The following is a 6,081-nucleotide window of genomic DNA, read 5'->3' on the forward strand; positions in this document are numbered from 1 at the left end:
GCAGGAGAATTGCTTGAACCTGGGAGGCAAAGGCTACAGTGAGCCAGGATCAAGCCAGTGCACTCCAGCCTGGGCAACAGAGGGAGACTCGCCGCAAAAAAAAAAAAAAGAGAGAGAGAAAGAATAAAAGAAAGAAAGAAAGCAAAAGCAGTAAATTCCCTCTGTCTCAGGGAATGGGCAAAGATCTATTGCTGCCAGGGGAGGGGTAGAAACAAAACCCAGGAATCCAAATTCAAATACAAAAAAGGAGGAGAAAGAGAAGCAGAATCCCTCTACGATCCAGGGGTTTGCCATGAGGATGGTGGGAATGTTGAGAAAGCCCCACCCTTGAGCATCCTGGGCTGCACATTTTTTTTTTTCTTCAAGACGGCTGTGTCATCCAGTACAGTGGGCTTGATCTCAGCTCACTGCAACCTCTGCCTCCCGGGTTCAAGCAATTCTCCTGCCTCAGCCTCCCAAGTAGCTGGGATTACAGGCACCCACCACCACACCCAGCTGATTTTTGCATTTTTAGTAGAGATGGGGTTTCACCGTGTTGTCCAGGGTGGTCTGGAACTCCTGACCTCAAGTGATCCGCCTGCCTCGGCCTCCCACTGTGCTGGGATTACAGGGGTGAGCCACCACCCGGCCCAGTATTATCCCTCTTGTAGAGTATTTGAATTCTAACTCTGTGCCGTTCGTCTTTCATGAAGAGATCCTGACATAGCGATGGCCAAGTGAAGCAGCATTGTGTTTATTTAGTTCATTTACAGTTTAATAGGAGCTTGCTGAAAGCCAAATGCCACCCTAAAGAGAAACCAGACACGGCTACATAGTCATATGATGAATCACAAGCGAGAATACGCACAGATCCTGTCCCTTGCCCCTGGAAGACAACACCTGTGGACTTTGCTTAGTGCCAAGTGAAAACAAGTGAATGCTATCTCTTTATCATGTTCTTTCTGTATAGGTCAGATACATTTGAAATGAATTTACTGGGACCGGGCGTGGTGGCTCATGCCTGTAATCTCAGCACTTTGGGAGGCTGAGGCAGAAGGATGGATTCTGGCCAGGAGTTTGAGACCACCCTGGGCAACATAGCAAGATCCCATCTCTACAAAAAAGTAAAAAATGAGCGGGGCATGGTGGCACGTGCCTGTAGTCCCAGCTACTCAGGAGGCTGAGGCAGGAGGATCACTTGAGCCCGGGCGTTCAAGGCTGCAGTGAGCTATGATTGCATCACTGCACTCCAGCCTGGGTGACAGAACGAGACACTGTCAAAAAATAAAAATAAAAAATAAAAAAACAAAAGAAGGCCAGGCACAGTGGCTCACGCCTGGAATTCCAGCACTTTGGGAGACCAAAGTGGGCGGATGACTTGAAGCCAGGAGTTTGAGACCAGCCTGGCCAACATGGGAAAACCCCATCTCTGCTAAAAATACAAAAATTAGCCGGGCGTGGTGGTGCGTGGCTGTAATTCCAGCTACTCAGGCAGCTGAGGCATGAGAATCGCATGAACCCGGGAGGCAGAGGTTGAAGTGAGGAGGGATTGTACCACTGTACTCCACCCTGGGTGACAGAGGGAGACCCTGTCTCAAAAAAAAAAAAAAAGGAGAAGAAGAAGGAATAAAATACTGACATATGAAACCACATAGATGAATCTCAGATGAGTCATGTGAAGTGAAAAAAGACAAGGCTACATATTGCATGGTTCCATTCATATGGCATTCTGGAAAAGGTAAAACTATAGAAACAGAAAACATATCAATGGTTTCTAGGGACTGGGGGTGTAAGGAGGGGTTGACTACAAAGGGTCCATCTGTTGGGGAGGTGATGGAAGAGTTCTATATCTTGATTGTGGTGATGGTTACATGATACGGTTTAGCTGTGTCCCACTCAAATCTCATCTTGAGTTGTAGTTCCCATAATCCTCATGTGTCATGAAAGGAACCTGGTGTGAGGTAACTGAATCGTGGGGGCAGTTACCCCCAAGCTGTTCTCGATAGTGAGTAAATTCTCATGAGTTCTTATGGTTTTATAAGAGGTTTTCCCGCCTTTGCTCAGCATGTCTCTTTCCTGCTGCCATGTGAAGAAGGACATGTTTGCTGCCCCTTCTGCCATGATTATCAGTTTCCTGAGGCTTCCCCAGCCATGCAGATGTGTGAGTCAATTAAACCTTTTTCCTTTATAAATTACCCAGTCTTGAGCAATTCTTTATAGCAGCATGAGAATGGACTAATACATTACATAACTGTATACATTCATCAAAACTTCAAGAACTGTACACTAAAAGGAGTGTATTTGGCCTGGCACAGTGGCTCACACCTGTAATCCCAGCATTTTGGGAGGCTGATGCAGGTGGATCACGAGGTCAGGAGTTTGAGACCGGCCTGACCAACATGGTGAAACCCCGTCTCTACTAAAAAATACAAAAATTAGCTGGGCATGGTGGTGGGCGCCTGTAGTCCAGCTACTTGAGAGGTTGAGGCAGGAGAATCGCTTGAACCCAGGAGGCGGAGGTTGCAGTGAGCCAAGATGGTGCCACTGCACTCCAGCCTGGGCAACAGAGGGAGACTCCATCTATTAAAAAAAAAAAAAAAAGAGTGTATTCACTGTACATAAATTATACCTTAAGAACTGAGAAAAATGGGAAACAAAGCAAATGGTAAGCAACGTGGGACTTACAGCGTGAATATCATTCAGCCACTAAGCAGTACACGTCACACGTGAACAACCTGGGCTCGAACTACATGGATCCACTTACATGTGGATTTTTTTCTTTTCTCTTTTCTTTTTTCTTTTCTTTTCTTTTCTTCTTCTTCTTCTTCTTTTTTTTTCCCCTGAGACAGTGTCTTGCTCTGTCACCCAGGCTGGAGTTTGGTAGCACGATCTCAGCTCACTGCAACCTCCACCTCCCAGGTTCTAGCAATTCTCCCGCCTCAGCCTCCCGAGTAGCTGGGACTACAGGTGTGCGCTACCATGCCTGGCTAATTTTTTAAAAAAATTTTTGGTAGAGACAGGGTGTCCCTATGTTGCCCAAGCTGGATTTGAACTCCTGGGCTCAAGTGATCCTCCTGCCTTGGCCTCCGAAAGTGCTGGCATTAGAGGTATGAGCCACTGTGTCTCGTGTTTATTTTTAATTGAAGTATATTTAGGACATGAGGAAATGCTCATGATCAAATGGTAGGAGAACGAAGTAGGGTACAAGACTATATTTACAGTACGATCCCAGTTTTGTAAGACACACACACACATTGATGATGATGATGATGATGACAAGAAAACAGCACGTGTGACCAGGCGTGGTGGCTCACGCCTGTAATCCCAGCTACTCGGGAGGCTGAGGCAGGAGAATTGCTTGAACCTGAGAGGTGGAGGGCAGAGGGAGCTGAGATCGCACCATTGCACTCCAGCCTGGACAACAAGAGTGAAATTCTGCCTCAAAAAAAAAAAAAGAAAGAAAAGGAAAAGAAAATGGCACATGTGCATATATATGATATATGTCAGGAAAACGATTAGAAAAAAATGCACCCCAATGTTAGCAATATAACCTGTGGAAGTCAGGATCACAGATAACTAATGTTTTTCTGAATACCTTTACTAAATTTCCAAATTTTCATCTGAGCCTTTGTTCCTTTTACAATCAGGAAAAAATAATTAAGATTGCTATTGGAAAATACCGTAAAGGGGCAGGGCCGCCTGGCTGTCTTTGCCCAGAAGCAGCCAGTGACTGCATGCAGTTCATGTGCCCTGAGGCGGCTGCCTTGGTGATCTGAATGCTGTTGAGCTTGGGGTCTTTTAGGTCCTGGTACCCTAACCCTAACCCTAAGGCGCTCTGGGTTTCTGCAACCTTCGGCAGGTCTAGCACCTAATATTCTGCTCACGTCTGAGTTTTAGTCCACCGACAGTGCTGGTGTCCTTTCCCCCAAAAGAGTGACGTCACTTATTTAGTTCATTTCATCCTTCCTTCCTTTCCTAGCCCTTTCCACAAAGGATTTGGAGATGCCTAAAACAATATAATCTGGATTTCATAGGATGGTCTTAGATTTGTTGCATTTTTTTTTTTTTTTTGGTTTAGCGCCACAAACATGGGCTAGAGGGAAGATGAACACTGTGGTTCCTCTGACCCTCTGCCTAGTGGTGGTCATGCCTGGCCAGAAATGAGCCTTGCACCTCAACTGCAGGCCAGGCCAGATTTAGCTCAGCCTGGGCACATCCTCCCAGGTGTGGTGGAGCCACCTCCATCCTGACCCTGGTTCTTTTCACTGGCTGGCCCTTGGAGCTGACTCCGTCCTGGCCTGAGGGCCCCTCTGCTTGCTGCCACCACAGGGGCCACAGGGATGCAGCCCATTTATTCGTAAAACCGAGGCCCAGAGAGTGGCCTGTGTCTTCCACAGGTGACTGGGGAAGGGCTGGGGAGGGGCACAAACCTTCCCTGCCTCAGAGGAGGCTTAAGGAAGGGTGGGCAAGGGAGGGGAGCAGATCGGGCAGCCACTACTCTGGGGGGACCTTGGACTGTGAAAAGGGGTGGGGGAAAGAAAGCTTACAGGGCACCCATAGGCTGGGGTGCCCACCTGGCAGGATCTCTTGGCTTCTGAGCACCCCTTAAATTATCCTCACTTGATCATCCCTATTTTATTGTTGTTGTTTTGAGACAGTTTTGCTCTTATTGCCCAGGCTGGAGTGCAATGGGGCGATCTTGGCTCACCGCAACCTCCACCTCAAGGGTTCACGCGATTCTCTTGCCTCAGCCTCCCAAGTAGCTGTGATTATAGGCGCCCACCACCACGCCTGGCTAATTTTTTGTATTTTTAGTAGAAACGGGGTTTCACCATGTTGGCCAGGCTGGTCTCGCACTCCTGATCTCAGGTGATCCACCCGCCTCAGCCTCCCAAAGTGCTGGGATTACAGGCATGAGCCACTGCGTCCCGCCAATCATCCCCACTTTTCAGCAAACGAAGCTCAGGCATTTTCCGTTTGTCTGTGGTCCAGCCTCCCATCCAGGTGGGGACTCAGGGACACCTCCTACAGGAAGTCGGGGAACGGCTCAAGGATTGAGCGGTGCTCTGATCTCTGAGGCCTTGGAGCCTGGGTTGGGAGGCCTGAGACTTCTAAAACCCACCACACATTCTCAGAAGACAACTCTGGCCCTTTGTCTCTGGCTGTCCCATCATGGTGTCAGAATAAAGCAGGTCCTTCTCTGAGCCTACCGGAGTTTCCCAAGGGCAAGATTGGTTTCTCTTCATGTTTGTCCTGGCACAGCTGAGTCTCACATACAGTATGTGCTCAATAAATGCATGGTGAATGAATGATGGCCCAGTGGACACATAAGGAGAGCCAGCTGATCCCCTACCAGGCTGGGCCACTCAGGGGTCAGGCCTTGCTCAGCTTCCCAAAGCATGTGGTCTGAGCCCACGGGGAAGTCACTGCGTCCTCTCACTTGTCCCCTCTCCCTATGAACTACAGGGGGATTGGTCAGGTGGTCCACACGAGTCCTTCCCAACCTCCCCCATCCCGACTGGGCCTTCGCTGCCTGTGTCTGAGTGGACCAGGATCTGGCATCAGGGCCCAGGATGCAGAGGCCAGCCCTGTTCTCCATCTGCAGGGACCTCCGAAGGTCCAGTTTTGGCACAGGCTGCAGCAGAGCCAGATCCCTACTCCCGTCACTTGGCAGCACTTGCTCACCCTCCCGACATTTCTGGGGTGTGAGAAGGGCGGAGAGGGATGATGAAATACCCCCGTCCTGAGGTCCAGGGAGCTTTGGCCCAGGAGAGGGCTCTGGGGCTAACGCTCCCCCTAGTGTCAACTCAGGGGCCTTAGGGACCTGAAGAGATGTGGACAGTTGGTGGCAGCACTGATCCAGGGTGGTGGCTGTGGGAGGTGGGAAGGGCAGCCGTGGACGGCAGAGAACCCTGGGCCCCGGCCTATGGTGTCACTCATAATCATGACAGTGACCAGCTCATGAGTGCCTGTGGCCTTTTTCTTTTTTTTTTTTTTTTTTTTGAGTCTTTCTCTGTCGCCCAGGCTGGAGTGCAGTGGTGCGATCTCGGCTCACTGCAAGCTCCACTTCCCGGGTTCATGCCATTCTCCTGCCTCAGCCTC

The sequence above is a fragment of the Mandrillus leucophaeus genome, unplaced genomic scaffold (assembly GCF_000951045.1).
Source record: "Mandrillus leucophaeus isolate KB7577 unplaced genomic scaffold, Mleu.le_1.0 Scaffold26, whole genome shotgun sequence".
In the NCBI taxonomy this organism is placed as follows: Eukaryota; Metazoa; Chordata; class Mammalia; order Primates; family Cercopithecidae; genus Mandrillus; species Mandrillus leucophaeus.